At 38.0% G+C, this 18058-nt stretch overlaps 1 long non-coding RNA gene across 1 annotated transcript; it reads left to right on the forward strand.

Moving 5' to 3' along the window:
* Positions 1–107: 107 nt before the first annotated feature.
* LOC108639250 lies at positions 108–17774 on the forward strand. The gene is made up of 3 exons (XR_001920345.2): positions 108–329; positions 16752–16792; positions 17365–17774. It is a non-coding gene; the product is annotated as an uncharacterized LOC108639250 (long non-coding RNA).
* Positions 17775–18058: the final 284 nt, after the last annotated feature.

The following is an 18058-nucleotide window of genomic DNA, read 5'->3' on the forward strand; positions in this document are numbered from 1 at the left end:
GCGCCTACCGCGAGGAGGCGAGACGTTGCGCTTCACCTGGCAACAGGACGAGAGAGCCCCTCGCCCGGCCCCGCCCGCCCTCGCCCCGCCCCGCCGCCCCTCGCCCGGCCCCCACTGCCGCCCAGCCCACCCCGGCGCCCGTAGCGAAAATGGGGGGCTCGGCCCACGCCAATATCCGTAGGATCTCCCCGCGGGGCTTTATCCTGCTAGATTTACCAAAAGAGCGACGAACGGTTTATTTCTCTGTGCAACTCCTTGAAGTGGTTTCCTTCTCCCTCGCCACCCTTAAGCGTACTTAATATTGGGACTCGATTGCCTGTGGGCTTACGGTAGGGTTTATAAGTGGTATGTTTATAAACTCGTTGATTATGATTTTCAAGGCTAGAGATCAATTGATAAATGTAAAAAGGACAACTGCTGTTGTCTTGCTGAATGACATGAAGGACTGTGAAGAATGAAAGTTTAATTTATCTTATTTAATTACAGTTGACACCATCCATTTCAAAACATACGCTAGTGAGGTTTGCCCGATTTCTTTCTATGGTGGCTGGGTAACTAAGGCCTGGAGTAGATCAGCAAAAACTGTAACTGAAACCTTGTCACATTTGCTCTTCACATGGATCTGGTTGTTCTGGGTGACAGCTTGGGTAAAGAGACAAGTATGTATCTTGCTGAGTCAGGAAAGAGTGCTGAAATCCACCTGGATGAGAACCAAGTGCCATCATCTATCCTAAGTGTTAAAACCTGGATCCAGCTGCATAAATTTATATAAAGACACATAAAAAGTGGCCATAATTTTGAAATGTGTAGAACAACTGCAATAATTTGTCTACATCTGTCACCATCAGGAAAATTGAATTGAAAAAATGCAAGGAAGCCTAGTTGTAGAAAGGAAGCAGATGAGTAAGTATTATATTAGTGTAATTAAATTATAAAAGGTTCTAGACCACTTAAAAGGAAAGCTGGCATACTACCATGTTACAAGCCAGACGAAAGCAAAACAAAAGTAACTAATGCAAAGAAACGGCAGGAAAGACCATGACTGCATTCAGAGTTGGGTATGGAAATGTGGCAAGGTATGGGTGGCACTGAAGAGCTATAAGAAGAAAAAGGCTTATAGGGTGGGCAGGATCAGGTGTATTCTGTGCAGAAGAGCTCTGACTTTGGTTCTCATTGCCACTGGATGTAATTTTTAATCTTTTTTTTTTATTTTCTCCCACATATACTGTGAGTCTTAGATGTTGCTTTCAGTAAGCAAAAGGTCTGATTTGTCCCAGCAGGCACCAAGGTGGTGCCTTTCTAGACAGTAGGAAAAAAATCAGTTGCAAGACAACTTCAGAATTTAGGCCTTCATTTAATTTTCTCTCTATTCACTTTCTCATGTACCCCTGCCATTTTATTTTTTTTTGGTAGCTGTTTTGGTGAGCTAGGGGATATAATTGCAATTCAGTCATCCCTAAAGACCAGATAAAATTAAGCTAAAATTAAACTCTTTGGAGTTTATATGATTTTGGTGTTTCTCATAATACTTTAAGTATCCTTTTTTTCACATTAAGGATTTCATAGTGCCTTCTTGGGAGAGCTAGAATTCTCTGTAGCACACTCAGCACAGAAAAATGCTCTCCTACAGGTATAAAGCAATGTGATTGTAGCTGATATAAGCCTTCCTGGAGCTTGCAATATCTTAAAGGAGTTGTGCAACCTTAGAAAAAACATAATATAATTATGCTGTACAACTTGTGAAGATTAGGGACATATCTTATTTTCATATTCTCCAACAGCAAGACAATATATATTGAATAGTATTGAAGACCTCTACATACCTTTTGTTTCCTATTAAAGTACAATGTTCCTGTTCTTTTCTGCTAGTGTTTAGTCCCTAAAAATATTAAGGAAAAAAAGCATGCCAAAATTCTAGGCTTTTTTATCCTAATAGTTTGTCTTTCTTTTTTTTCACTTCATCAAATGTAATTCTATGGACATGACCTTGGAAAAAAAAAAGTTGATAGCACAGGATCCATGGAAAGTTAAAGAAGTGTTTAAAAAAAATTAGACAGGTGAAATAAAGATGTTTCAAGCATCCTGATGAGCAAGCTGTTTTTAATTTCATCTTCCTGTTATAGAATGACAGAAATTGGCTTTGATCCTGTATATGGAGTCAAGCTGGCACTTTCTGTATGCACAGCTATATAAAAACCCCCAACCCTATAATAAAACTATCCAAATAAAATGGAAAAGAAAGGTAGTCCAAGCCCATGGATCATTCCTGAAATGTTGAAGTTATTTTAAAAATTAACTCGGCTATGGAAAAAGATCAAAAGACATAATACTTTGGAAGACTAGCTGCCTGTACAGCTACCAAGCACAGCTGCTGAGCAAACAAAAATCTAAATTCTGTTTAAACCATTTTTATCTTTTTCTGATTTTGAGAGATCCTGGAGTCACTATGGAATTAACAGAATGCATGTGTGAAAAAATGTCAGTACACTTTATCTGTAAAGATGATAAGAGTACATTCTTTAGCTATATTGATCACTGTTACAGAGTTCTCAGAGGAGATCATGGTCAAGATTGTATGCGTGACAAAATGGGTTTGATTTTTGGGTTTAATTTTTTTTAATGTTAATGTTAACATACAGAGGAATCAGCCCTGAAAATCTGAACACTTGCCTGGGAAACAGTGACATGCATTGACATGTATTTTTTTTCCCTGAAGGCTAAAATAATCCAGATTACTATGTTGTAGACCTAGGATCACACATAAATACATAAGTAACTATTCTTTTGACAAGTTATTGCCACGTAGTGACCTAATATTTATGTATCCCTTTTTCTGAACATTCGTTTCCAATCTGTAGAACCCTTCTAACAATATTTTAGGTCAATTACTTAAGAACATAGCAAGTAACTTCACAGGCTAGGAATATTTTCAATGCCTCAATTTTGAGGCATTTCAGTGTTTCAGTGCTGGGAGAGGCAGAGCAGTCCTACCAGAACACGTACAGTACCATGTAGCGCAGAGGGTAGCAGTTGGAAGCTTGCCTCTTCAGAATCCTTAAAAAAGATCATCAGAGACTGTAGTTCAGAGAAAAAAACAATTCAGTTTAATTTATCTAGACTTTCGATTTTTTCTGCCTAGGTCACCCTATTATTATAATTTGTGTAAGCTTTGGTGAACAGTGGATTTGATCCATAGAAAACTAACGAAGTGCCTTTTCCTCATAGTTTATGGTGACCATAGATAAGAAATTGCATCACAGGGAATTGACAGAATTGTGGGTATTGCATTTTTTAAAATGCTTTGATAAAACAACAATATTTAGCAAAGATTTCAAAAAAAAGGTGCTAATAATCTACCTAAAATACAAGTAGATTAATTGAATGTGCTTTTTTTTTTTTTTTTTCATTTGAAGCCAGTCCACCAGATGGGAACTTTGCAGCTATTTTTCAATACCATAAAGCCAGGGAGTAAATACAAAATTTCAAAACACAAAGTAATCAATTCCTGTCTAAGGTCTCTCATCTTAATGAGAAAAGAATCCAATTGAAAATGTAGTATTTCTAAGTTCAGTGAAGAGCCAAAGGAGGCACAAGGAAATGCACACGGCTGTGTCTTATGTGTGTAAATTAATGTTACTAAGTACCCAAAATTGCAGAATTTTTCCTATAACATGGAACCTCTGCTTCCTGACATCTGACCTCAAAATCTAATATATGCTGTACAATATAGCCAGATGAGGAAAAAAAAAAAATTCCTTTGATGAACTGACTTGTAAAATAAAAAAACATGACTTCTTTGACAGATGCTCTCAATGTCCTCAGGGGCAGATCTAATGGGGTACTGGTTTTTATTTTTGGGGGCAGGATACTTGCTTCATGGCAGTAATGTCTTTTTACTCGGAGATGCTTTTTAATCCAGTGTAGGTTAGCTCTAGAAACAGAACCCTTACTGGTATATTTAATTAATCCAACCCACTTTTATATTTTTAAAGGCATATTTATTTCTATTCTAGTAGCTCTAGAGAGATCCTTCTCATCTACTTAGAACTTCAGTAAGATTGCCAGTAGGTGCTTTATCATCTATTTGCATGTTTTTTCTACTGTCTTAACTAAGACACTCTAAACCCTATCAAATTAGTCATTCTTCTCCATGTTCTCCTCAACTGAGCTTTTTCAGAACAGTTGAATTATGGGTTAAAATATATTACTTGTAGGTAAAATGGTCCGGATTTGGCCTAAAATCAACAAGGAGAGGGTTTTGTGGTTCTGGTTGGTTGGTTGGCTTTTTTATTAATGAAATCCTGTGCCAGATCAATGGGATTTTTAACCTTGTTGGAGTCAATGGGATCATAAGATGTGTTTGTGTTTGCTAGTTTTATGGCCCCCTAATGCTGAATATGCTTTTTTCCTACCAAAACCCAGTTTTGTTCCATGTCAACTAAATGTTTTTTATTAGCCATTTTTCATTGTTGAGATCAGAACTCATCTGTATTGAACTAACATAAAAGAGTAATGACAAAAACAGAATTCTGTGATAATGGCTCACTTGTTATACTTTTAAAACTTTGGATCTGGAACACAACATTCTAGATCACATTTCATACAATACTTCTATGTTTTTTCTGGTTACAGACATTTAATGTTACAAGAAGGTAAGTAAGCAGAGTAAGAAGGTGGCATAAAATGTGTTTCACAAATTTAATTGATAGCTATGGGCTATTCACCGAAGACTGAAGGAAAGGCAAGCTCTGAAAGTCATCATGGGCAGATAAAGTTTTACAAAGTCCAGCAGTTCTCATTTGCCAAGAAAGTATGGCAGCATATCTGTGAAGTGATCATGAGCCAGCAGTTGTGTAAATCCAGGTGCCTACTGTGGTTATGATTTTAAAAACAGTTCTTCCTTTTCCTAATTATTCAACTAATTGGGAGTCCATGAAAAGAGCTAGACCAACATTACACAAAATGTCAAGGATGAGTATGAACAGCATATATTTCCTACAGCACCCTTCTTTAGCCTCATGTGAGAAGGAGTTTTGGTAGTAATAAAAAATAAATTAATATTTCATGATGATTAAAAAAGTCTGAGTTTCTGCAAAGCATTTAAAAGTGTCAGAGAATATCAGCATAGCAAGGATGAGGTTTGTGTTGGAGGATGATCTCTTCATGGGCAAACTTGTATTCAGTAACCAATTTTTAAATGTTCATAGAGAAGATAAATACATCTACAATCTGGAGTGGTGGCTTACCTTTTGATTTCTGTAATAGCTTGCCACCTGCTGACTCAGAAATGGACACTGCTTAAGGCAAATGACTGAGAGGAATTTGAACTGGACCTGACAACATATTTTCAAGGTTTTTGTGCTCTGGATCAGGCATTATTGTTTGCCGATGTGACTTCATATTGGCTGTTGCAAAAGAAGAAAGGTATTTATTATTGCTCTTTGACACACCAATATATACAAGGTAATTCCACTTCAGAGCAAGCTTACTTCACAGTAGCAGTGGCATCTGACCTCCAGTACCATGTGAAAAGGCTGCGTCCTCACTGTAATGGCAATCACCACTTATAATCTTGAAAAAGATTATAAGAGATTAAAGGTTATATTTAATATACTAAAGCTTAATAAAAGGTTATATTTTATATACTAAGAGGTATATGCTAAACATACACCATTTTATTAGTGTAATATTAATTTGTTCCCAAAATGAAGATGATGATATTTTCTTGCCATGTTGGAGTAACATTTTTTTATGTTGCACATGTATTACTATATGGTGATGGTGAAGAAAGGGAAAATTATAGGATAATATTCTACTGCTGCTCCAGCAACCAGGCAGAATGCCCCGTTATGTGATCTATCATACAAGTAGCCATGCTAATATGTATGTAATTATAAAATTATTGATTCTTGCAGATAGTTGCTCTTTACCACTCTTCAGAAATGATATAAATGAAATTGAAGGGCTCTGTTCACCCACACACCACTTGGAGATTTATTTTAATGAAGGCATAACGAAGCAGAACACTTTCTTGAAAGAAGATAATGATAGCAAATGACAAAATTATTTTAGAACTCAAATCTCTTGGTAGCACATTGAAATAGATGAGTGGGCGAACACTGTTTTAAAGAACATTCAGCAAGTTTGAGGAAATAGGTTAACTTAGATAGCCAAAGATCTGAAGGGTGAAGTTGAGAAAGGCATTCAGAATTATTGGCTATACAACTCTCAAAAATGAGTTACAGACACATGTTCTGACCTTCTGGCATTTTCAAAAACTTGGAAATGTTCTGTGTCCTTGACATCCTTTCTAGGCTGAGCTAAACAATCAGCGTATTCCCAATTCATCCCCAGGAGCTTTATCACAAGATTTGGCACATTAGCGCTCTATGTCTAAACCTCATATTTTTTAGCTGCCTGAACATATTAGAATAATAACATACAATTGTAAACTAAGACTCTACTCCAAAAGAATGTGAAGAAAAAGTTGAAAAATATAATGGTAATGCACTATAAATGGTCTGAAGGAAAGAATTCATCTTTTAAAATTTTTAAAATTCTCATGCTATCCAATAACTAACCTTTCTTCCAGTGCTTGAAGGAAACCTACAAGAAAGAGAGGGAGTATTTCCAAGAGCATTTAGTGACAGGAAAAAGGGGAATGGATACAAACTAAAAGAGAGTAGATTTAGGTTAGATATTAGGATTCTTTACTGTGAGAGCAGTGAGGCATTTGAACAGGTTGCTCAGAGAAGTTGTGGATGCCCCATCCCTGGAAGTGCTCAAGGCTGCATGGAGCTCTGAGCAACCTCGTCTAGTGGAAGGCACCCCTGTGCATGGCAGGAGGTTTGGAACTTTAAGGTCTGTTCCAACCCAAATCCTTCTCTGATTCTATGATTCTAAATCTACTTTCTTTCAACCATTCCTCCTTGTCCTATCACAACATGCCCTTGTAAGCTCGTCTGGCTTTCTTGTAGATCCCCATTATGCACTGGAAGGCTGCTAGAAGGTCTCCCTGGAGCCTTTTCATTTCCAGGATGAACAACCCCAGCACTCTCAACCTGTCTTCATTGGAGGAGAGGTTCTCCAGCTCTCCGATCATCTTTATGGCCCTCCCCACAAAGGGGACGTCCATGTCCTTCTTATGTTGGGGATCCCAAAGCTGGAAGCAGTACTCAAGGTGAGGTCTCACAGAGCAGAGTACAGGGGCAGAATCACCTCCCTTGACCTGCTGGTCATCCTTCTGCTACAGCCCAGGACATGGTAGGCTTTCTGGGCTGCAAGAGCACATTGCTGGGTCATATCAAGCTTCTTATCAACCAGCATCCTGAAGTCCTTCTCCTCAGGGCTGCTCTCCATCCACTCATTACTCAGCCTGTATCCATGTTTGGGATTGACCTGACCCAGATGTAGGCCCTTGTATCTGGCCTTGTTGAACTTCATGAGGAACTTCATGAGGTTCACACAGGTCTCCCTCTCCAGCCTGTCCAGGACCCTCTGGATGGTATTCATGCCCTTCAGTGTGTTGACTGCACCACATGGCTTGGTGGCATCAGCAAACTTGCTGAGGGTGCTCCCTCTGTCCATGTTGCTGGCAGAGATGTTAAACAGCACCAGTTCCAATACCAATCCCAGAGGAATGCCACTCATCACTGGTCTCCACTTGGACATTGAGCTGTTGATCACAACTTTTTGAGTACAACCATCCAACCAATTCCCTACCCACTGCGTGTTCCACCAAATCCATGTCTCTCCAGTTTATAGACAAGGTTGTCAGGCAGGACACTGTCAAAAAGCTTTGCACAAGTCCAAGTGCAAATGACATCAGTTTTTTCCCCTCATCCACCAACTCTCATAGAAGGCCCCAGATTTGTCAGGCACAATTTGCCCGTAGTGAAGCCATGTTGTCTGTCACCAATCACCTTCCTGTCCTTGATGTGCCTCAGCATAGTTTCCAGGAGGATCTGCTCCATGACCTTGCTAGGCACCAAGATGAGACTGATTTGCCAGTAGTTCCCCAGATCTTCCTTATTTCACCTTTTAAAAATGGGGGTTATAGTTCCCCTTTTCCTGTCAGTGAGATCTTCACTGGACTTCTCAAATAGTGACTTAGCCACTTTCTCTGCCAGTTCCCTCAGGACACATGGGTGTATCTCATCAGATTTACCTCAAGATAAACCTGAACCTTAGAGCTTTCATTCTGCCCATCCCTTCTCCATGCTTTGCAACTTCTGAGAAAGAATTTCTGCAAGAGCTGGGATAGTAAAGCCATCAAAGGATGGCTTCCATACCCCAGGAAGAAGAGGGTGACCACCATGTGTTGCCATGTCTCCATGGCTGACAAATCACAGCCCTCTCTGAACTGCAATTAAATGAATGCCAGTAGCTGTAGCTGCAAGGAAATATATGATATTTGAAAAATGCATATGGTTTGGAGGCAATATTATTTTGAGACTTGAAGTTTAGCCATCGGGCTTTGGTTCAAGCTGCACTGGAAGTCATAGGCCAAATTTGCATGATTGTAGGAAAGCCTTAGACAGCCAAGCACCTGTCTCAGTGCATTAGTTGCAGAAATAGCCTGCTAGGAAAAAGGAGGGGAAATGAAAGCAGTGCAGTGCAGAGGAGCCAGGTGAATGCTCAGTGTGATCAGTAAATCTTTTATACAGCTGTTAATTTACAAGAGACTATATTTTACTAAAAATTATGCAAGCAGTTTGTACAGTTCTATGGTCATTGTTTTACTATGTCATATGAGGGATGTTGTTGATACTAGTTCACAGGACACATGGCAATTACTGACACTCTAAGTGTCTTCTTTTCTACCTTTTAACTATTTTAGTCATGTTTATGCCTTTCAGTGCTTCAGTTTTTTAGGTCTGTGAAATGAGGATGATCATGCTTGCTTCTCAGCAAGGGTGAATCTAACACTAGTAAGGGAACAGTGCTGTAGAGGAGGTAAGGATTTGTAGTTTATTAGTTACAGTAGCCAAAGGAGAAGACTTCAGGCTTTGCCTCAGGGCTTTACTCAACCTGGTAATTAGCTTCTTAGAAATCCTTTATCTAGAGATCAGTAAACTGCATAGCAAGAAATAGAATGAAAAACACAAGAAACGCCTTTTATTTTTTTTGACATGTTAAAATGAGGTTTTTTAGCACAATGTTGTCATGGAAATGTTGCCGGACCTGAAGTAGCTGACTTTTCCAGCCAGATAGAAATTTGTAGTCACCAGCAGCAAGTAGGACTTCAAACTGTGCTTTTAGCAAGCTTTATAATGAAGTTTATGCATGGTAATTTAAGCATATTTTAACTGCTCTGACAGAAATGTCCTGTGAGAACAAACAAATCTTTCTGAAAATAGCCTTTAGAGAGGTAAAACTCTTCTGAGAAAAAGCAGTGGAAACGCTTTGTCATCCAAGAGGACATAAAGTCCCTCCATGCATCAGGACTTAACTGCAGTACAGAAAATTTGCATGGTAAGGTTTTCAACTGACTGAAATACAAAAGTATTCTAACAAGTGAGCAGCTTATTTTGTCCCATGCTGGCAAAAGTACTGCATGAAAGTGACCCTTACACTGCTGCTCAGTGTCAGCTCAGCAAGCTCAAAAGCCTGCAGAAGGCAGCAGCTGAAAGTATTCAAGAAGCTCTTTGCATTTTTTCCTTTATTTATACATAAATTCAGATGGATCAGTGTGGGTGTGTATGCATGTGCACATCCCCCTACTTTTGTCCTCTTTTCACCTGCTAAAGAACATAGAGGATCTGGGACCAAGTGTGTAGCAGAGTACTGTATTTCAAGCTAATAGATTCAATTGTAGGTTCGCTTCAGAATTTTCACAGAGGTGTTGCCAGTTCTCCAGGTTCTCTAGATCTGGAGACCCCATAAAGATATGAACATGACAGTAGTGTCTCATATTCCCATGCAATCAACAACAGGAAGGAGTCAAATGTTCTTTGTCAAAGCAGGAGTCGCATCACAGGAATCATGCTGTATCATCCTCACAAGGTCTGCTGATATTGGGGAACTCCTTTTCATCGAATGTGCCTGTGCGGTATTCCAGTTGCATCATTTGCAGTCTAAAAAGATCCTGATTAATCCTAAATGCTGTTATTTTGGATTGCGACCACATGTTTTCTTGAAAATAAAAGTACATTCTGCATTGAAAATGAAAATTTAGTATCAGGGATAGTCTGTTGTAGCACTGATTTGCCTAGTCTCAAATTTTATGAATGTGAAGGTCAATAGTAGTTGACTGTACTGTTACACAATCCCAAGGACAAGACAATGAATAATGTAAGGTTTTTTGGTAGAGGCTGTATGTTGAAAATAACCATCTAAAATTTTCTTACTTTGTGGTGAAAGAGTATGTAGATAATTTGGGGCTGATAATCCTTTGTACTGGCTTGTTGAGTCACCTTTACAAGAAGGTAAGGACATACATATGGGGAGGTATTTGTCTGGTGAAATGACTTGCAATGGTGGGTTGGTCACTTAGCTTTTCAGATCCAATGCACAGGTGTTCCCAAGCTGCAGGACACAGCAAAGAATTCAAGCTAGATAGAACAAGGCACAAAACCTCAGAACATGGGAGTTCTGAGTGTTTGTGCTGAGAAATATAAAATCACAGAATCAATTAGGTTGAAAAAGACCTCTGAGATCATCGAGTTCAACCTTTGACTGAACATCATCATGTTAACTAGACCATGGCACTAAGCACCATGTCTTCCCTTAAACACCTCCAGGGATGGTGACTTCACCACCTTCCTGGGCAGCCCATTTCCCTTATAAACTAATTAGAAAAAACAAAGCCTTCTTCAACTTTGCCAGGTCATCATGGCATTTACATGTAAAGCATGACTTTTCTCTTCTTTGAAGTTTAGTATTTTCTGCTAATGAGGAAGTGCTTTGGATGGCCTGGTGTAGCAGATCTAAAATCTGAAAATGCCAGGGTCACTATTTTTCTTGTGAAACTGTTGTGTGTAATTGAATACAAATTTTTTGTTTGCAGATGCCATCTGGGTAATAGCAATAGTGCTGGCAGAAAGTTCTTAGGTGGGCTATCTGCATGCACCCCTATCTGTAAATGTTTTATGAACATTACAGGTCTGCTGCAGACTGACAAATCAGTTTCAGAGTTGTGGCTGTGTATAGCTATCGGTATAGTGCCTGTAAGTTGTCAGCCCTTCTGTTTTGCTAGTCTGTGGATTCAGCCAGCCTGCATATATCAAGATCTCAATGTCTTTTTCACATTTGCCCTTTTCATGCATCTAATAGGCTACAGTAAAGCTATGTGATCCCTAACAGTTTGTCAGTAAAAGCTGATAGGTAATTTGCCAAAGAAGAGAAAACTAATACAAAGCTTAAACAAGACTAGAAGACAGAAAATATTTTCCCTTGACTCCCTCACTGCAGGGAAACTGGAATTACTTTGTCCTTCGTTGTTTTCTTGATAAGAGGACAGACTTACTGAATTTGTGCCCAGTTAGTAATATCAATTATTTGGCATTGTTATAATTTATTATTATAAGCGGTGTACTAATATGTATTAATACGCACTTTGTTCTATTTTCTCTTGTTCTATTTTCTTAGATTTTGTTTATGTGTGCTTAGGGACCAGTCCTATTCACCTCATTTTCTGTTTTATCACAGAACTGATCTCATTGTGGTCAATGGGATTATTGGAATTACGCTAGAGAAACTTCTATGATATTATATGAAATAAAATATAATTTGTATGCATATTAGGCCACTTTTTTTTGTTATTGTTCAAATTTAGGTCTAGACAACAGAGGACTACAGTAGCAATAAGAAAAACTCTTAAATAGTTAGGGTTTTTCTACACTAATTCAGTGCTTGTTATTTCCCTAGCATACTTTCATTTGTATAATTTATTTTGCTGAATAAACATCATCATCATAACTAGTAAAATAATTCCAGTGCTTTTATGCAAGAATAAGATTTGTATCATCCTTTTTTTAGGAGCTGTCATATTAAAATAAGGTGACTGCTTCTGATTGCTTACCTTACTCCATATATATATAATTTAATATACTCCTTAATGCTGCATAGGACTTCTAAAATTCAGTTGTTGGCAAATAGGGACTCGACTGGAAATAGTTCAAAATTGCTTAGGTTTTGTGCTCTCAGCACAAATAGATAGATTAGTTTGGTTTTTGTCATTCTGTGTCTGCCTTTGATTTGTCCATCTTCAGCACTTTGAAAACTCAGCTTCAGTATCTCCAGCTGGATGCCCCACATCACTTTGCACTTTGAAAATGGTAGTCTGATCGTTGTGTCTTGATTCTTTCCTGAAAGCAGTAAAGATCATCTTTAATGCTGTGTTTTCCTCATTTCATCCACTCATGCATGTCCTTTGTGCTTTAATTTGTTGTTTTATATGCATGTGTGGTAGTTTTCCAGCATGCTTTGCTTTGTGCACTTTGATCTGCAGGCTAAGCATGATGGATTTGTCTGTCACACTCTCTCTTTGTGCTCAGTAGAAGTGTCCTTGTACCAACAGGCACTCGTTTTACTTCGCTGCACTGCAAGAGAGCTTACACAAGCAATCATAATACTAATGCTGTTCTAAGAAATAATTGCTGAGGCATTCATCTTTAAAAAGAGATATTTTCCTCCAAATGTCTTTGAAACAAGGCAGCCCTACTTTTAATTTTGCTATGGACTCTCTGAAGTCTCTGACTTCAGCAAGCTGGATTATGCTGTGCTGTTACTACTACTCTCATCTTTTTTTGTGCCTGAGCAAAAGACGTAATGTTTCAAAAGTCTAGAAAGTCTTCAGTGCCTATAGTGTACAATTCTTTATTCAGGGAGACTCAAGAAGGATCTCTGCTATTCCTCTGTATTATAAACAATTTTAAATTTATTTAACGTGATATTGGGTACCTTACATTTGATAGGAATGTTACAGAGAAACTGAATTACAAAGAACTTTATTTTCACAGAATGATGTTTTCTTCCCTCTTTTTATTTATTTTTGATCCATGTTGTAGAATGAGAGAGAATCTGACTGTGCATTATCTGTAGGTTCAGTTACGAAGTATTTGAAAATGTATCTGATTTTGGTAGAATATCTGGTGTCCTTTGTACGTGCTCCAGACTTGAGAGAGGAGAATAAATAAGAAGGAATACTGTTGTGACTGATGAGTCAGTTGTGCTACTGTTGTCAGATATATGAACTGTCAAGCTTATTACAAGACCCTGGCGATCAGGCTGACATTAACTGCAAAGTCATTTCTGTATCTGTAATCTGTATGTATTTCAACTGAGCTCATTGCACAATCTCCTATATACCATCCATAAGAAACATGCATCAATATTTTCAGTGTATGGGAATCTTCCCAGATTTCCGAAATAGATTCCTTGTAAAAACACATGGTCTGCACCTAAGAAAAGAAAAAAAAAGCTTTTTGTTTCATCCAGGTTTTCCTTCTTAGATTCCTCCACACAGTGAGAAAACATCAGGTTCAGCCCAAGCTGGCTATTTTCCAAGTAAGTGCAAGTTATCCTATGCTGCCCTGAATCATATTTTCCCCTGAAACTCTGTTCAGAGAGAGTGATCCTGAAGGTGTGCCCAGATAACATGATGTGTGTGTGAAGAGTAAGGTGTAGGTTGTGAGCAGGTAGGCAGTCACTGCTCTTCAAACTTTGATGGAATTCTAGGCAATTTCCCTGAAAAGAAGGCTATTTTTTATGTGTGTGCATCCAACACAGCCTTGCACAGCCTTGAAAAAGAAGTAAAAAGAATTTTGTTTTTGTTGTTTTTATCAGCCTACTCACAAATTCCCTCCCATGGCTTAGACAAAACACTGAACATCTACATTTTTATATCAATGACTCTTTGCTGAAATCCAAGTACACAAGAAAAAAGTTATTACAAGCTCCTAAGTACATTTTCACTAACTGGTTTTACATGTTTGAAAGAAAAATCTAAGACTTGCTATTTCTTACTAGAGAATTCAACACATACTCTCAAAACAAGTGTGAAAGGACTATAATGAAAGGTAGATTATGATAAACAGAGTTGTCTTTATTCAGTGTGTATTCTGTTTTGTTTTGGGCATAGAATAAATAACAACTGACAGATTTTAAAGCAACTGGACTATGTTATTTAGAAAAGATGATGGGAAAGGAAAGAGAACGGAACAATCACTTAGTAATGGAGCTTTTGACAGAGTTTTCTTCATGCTTCCTATTAACATAATTGAACTGTAATCTGTGTCATTTTCTGACTACATCAAATGGTTGTTGTGGGGAAAGGGAACTGTTTATTGGCAATTTAATTAGTAGTGCTCTTAACTGCTTTCCTTATGCTGAAAACAAGTAATAATTATTACTATTTTATGATTCATAGAATCATTTAGAACACTGAGTCTAACCATTAACCTAGTCCACCACTAAACCGTGTCACCAAGTGCCACATCTACAGGTATTTTAAAAACCTCCAAGTATGGTGACTCAAATAGTTCCCCGGGCAGCCCGTTCCAATGATTGGCAGCACTTTTGGTGAAGAAATTTTTTAAATATCTAATCTAAGTCTCCTCTGGTACAACTTGAGGCCATTTCCTCTCGTCGCTTTTATCTGGGAGAAGAGGCTGACACCACCTGGACCCAACCTCCTTTCAGGTAGCTGTAGACATCAATAAGATCTTCATGAGCCTCCTTTTCTTCAGGCCAAACAACCCCAGCTCCCCCAGCTGCTCCTCATAGGATTTTTGCTTTAGACCCTTCACCAGCTCTGTACATAATAAATTGGTTGTTAAATAGCACCAAAACATATTTCTAATCAGATGCAAGTGAAGGAATCAAAACATATAAACTCTCAATTAACTGTAACTTACAATTAATCATTTATCTGGGTGATGTGATCTAGTAAGGAATTTCTGTGCTATGGAAACAAAACTATTTGTAAGCAGTGTTTAGCAAGTAGTTAGGATGCAGACAGAAATCCACAAATCCAAATCTTGTAGGACACCATTAAACAGCTGTGTTTCATGGTGTGGATACCTCACAAACAGGATGTAGTGCAATAGTCTTATGCAGGGATTAATTCAGACTCTGAGTACATAAGGCAAGGAAATGACAATTAATTGAAACACCACTGTGCTGCAAAGTGTGTGGATTTCAAGGGTGGACCTGGGATAAATGATCTGTTTGTATTGCTATTGAAGTGTTTAAGGTGACTAATGAAGGAAATGTGTATGCTTATCACTATCAAGAAAAATCAGTTTTTACAGATTCAGTTACCACAACAGAGCAGTTTGTATATGTATCTTCAAATGTAACAAATACTGTACTTCTGAAATTTACAATTATAACTATTTAATGAAACTCGACAAGTAATTAGAGTTGCTTAATCAAACTTCAAATGCCAATAGCTTCCAGGATTAGTTTCCACTGAACTTTATTTTTTTTTTTACATCTATATTTTTACATAGTTTTTAATTACAATGACATGTGATATTTTCTTACACAGGATCAGAACATTGATTTTGCAGAAATAAACAGACCTGAAGAGACACAGGGAATTATGTGATACTATCTCTGCACTTTCAGTAAAACATTCATATATGCATTACAAGCACTGGGCTGTTCCAAACCAACAGCCACCTTTTGCTTTTTCTGAATTTGCAGTTATGATTCATAAAAAGTAGAAAAAGTATCATGGGAGAACTGGTGTGTATCAAGAAAAGCTTTAATTTTATCAGATGTATTTATTTCCTGTACTTTTTGTTGTCCATCTTCTGTGTGAAGAGAGCATTACCTGTCTCCCAGAGTGGAAGAAGAACCTATTGAGACTGACTGTAGTGGGGAAGTTTACTTTCCCTGCTGGAGTATCAGTCTAATAGCTGTGCCTACAGCTTCCTTAAGCTCTTCAGCAGCAGATGTGAGGATGTGAGAAATTCTTGCCTCATTACTGTGAGTTATCAGGACTGGAAAACAGACTGACACAGTCAGTCACAGTTGTTTTTTTGTGATTTGCCCTCTCTTCTGATGCCCTTCTCCCCACAACGTGCTAATTTTCTACCCACTTTAAGGGGGTCTTTAACGTTCCTCATGGATGAGTTGCTAGCATTTTTTAACTTCAGCAAAGAAATGTATTCTCTAGTCGTGTTCTCAGAAATAACAGAACACTTCCAACAAAATTTTGTCACTAAGATTAGGTGAAATTATCAGTCCTTAATAGGCAGCTGGTATATACAGCTTGAGCTTGGGTGATTAAATAAAACTAGAAAGCTGAAAGACATGTCATTGGAACAGAAAAATGCATGCCAATTTAGCACTTGCTAAATTTGACCACTGTTATTTATCTTAATGTCTTTATGACATTTAAAAAAATGTATTTTATGGAACAAGCTTGTAGCAAGAATGAACTTACTAGTTTAGTTGTAAAACGCTTTAAGTACAAGAAGTAGCAGGTCAGAGCCATTTAAAGGAGCTGATGATTTGACAGAAAATAATACAAATAATACAAACTTGCTTAAATAAAGCTCGAACCAGATGTACTGGTCTTCACTAAGGTATTTTCTAAGGTTAGAGGATGTACATCCACCTTTTTCCCTGGCATTGCAGTAGTCTGCTCAGTTCTCTATGCCAAGTACTCTTAATCTCGTAAGAAAATACTGTACCAGAGATGGTGTGCATGGCTGACTTTGGCTCAGGCTGACATAAATTATTATTGCTTTTCAACTATAGAGGCATTTATTTGAGGCAAACTTTTCTTATATTTACAGACACTGACCAAAATTCCATGGATGGAAAAGCAGGAGAAAAGGTCAGTATTTAGTAAACTTCAGTCTATGTGTTTCTAAGCCACAGGTAGGTGTGTTGTGTGGAAGCAACAGTGTCTAAAGCATCCTTTCTGTGTCCCTCAGCTGCTTTTGTGTGGATCCCAAAAAGTCAATGCAGAACTGTGTTAGATGTTACCTGCCATCTATAATGGCTCAGCAGGGGTGGGCAGGCTTATTCTGCACTGGAGCATTTAGGAGAATGTATCACTTTGCAGTATGCTGCTTTGTCTGAAGGCTGTCATTTCATTATGTGATGAGGGAGGTGCCCCAGCTGGATTTTCTCATCCCCTCAATCCAGGTAAATGATAACATCGAAGTGGGAAGGGGTCTCAATCTTTCTTTTGTAAATATGATTGCTTTGGGAGGATGTCAAAGAGGAAACAGCAGGAAGGGTACATAATGCACAATTAAGTAATCTTACCTTTACTGTGGTAAACCAGACCTGAGTACTTATTCTTTGTCTGCCAACTCCTTTATTTCATCTTGGGCTTTCTGTAACCAAATCAGCTGAATGAGGACTACTAATCTCTGGACTTTAAATGTCTCTGTGCTTCAGGAGAAGGAAAAAAAGAAGCAAAGAGTATCTGTGTTCAACTGAGGAGTGACAAATATATTCTCCTGCCTGTTGCTGGTTCACGTGTTCTGAGAAGAAATTGAATGCATAGACAGAGCACCAGTATTTTCAGCATGGAAACCACAAGTCTTGGAAAGAAAGTTTTCCACTGGTTGGTCCTCTCTTCTGCCAATATATGCATCATCATCTTTACTGCTTCTTTAGTGTATCACAAATAAGGTGTTTTTTTAGTCAACTTTCCAGGAAAACCAGTTCAGATATCCCATGAAGATTCTTTTGATGTTTCCATTAAATAAAATTCACCCTGGAGAATATAAGACCAGCAAGAGTTCTTTAATATCTAATTCATTACGTTAAGTTGGTCATCTATATGGGAAGAAACTATATTGCGAATATTTAGACCTTCATTTAAATGTGAATTATTTCAGAGGTTTTAAATTCCAGATCAAAATAATCAAACAATTTCAACATAACAATAAACTTACCCTTCCCCAATGCAGAAGAGTGTGCAAAAATGTTTGCTTAATAAGTTTAAACTCCTGAGATGGGTATGCTCAGCAGGAGCAAATGCATCCTGTGCTTAGATCATGTAGCGAACATCAGCGTGCTTGTTTGCTGTGGGGCCAGACTTAAAACCTCTGCAATTATACTCAGTCTGAGGATAGAAAATCTTTGC

The sequence above is a fragment of the Manacus vitellinus genome, unplaced genomic scaffold (genome assembly GCF_001715985.3).
Source record: "Manacus vitellinus isolate BGI_N305 unplaced genomic scaffold, ASM171598v3 scaffold_18_pilon, whole genome shotgun sequence".
In the NCBI taxonomy this organism is placed as follows: domain Eukaryota; kingdom Metazoa; phylum Chordata; class Aves; order Passeriformes; family Pipridae; genus Manacus; species Manacus vitellinus.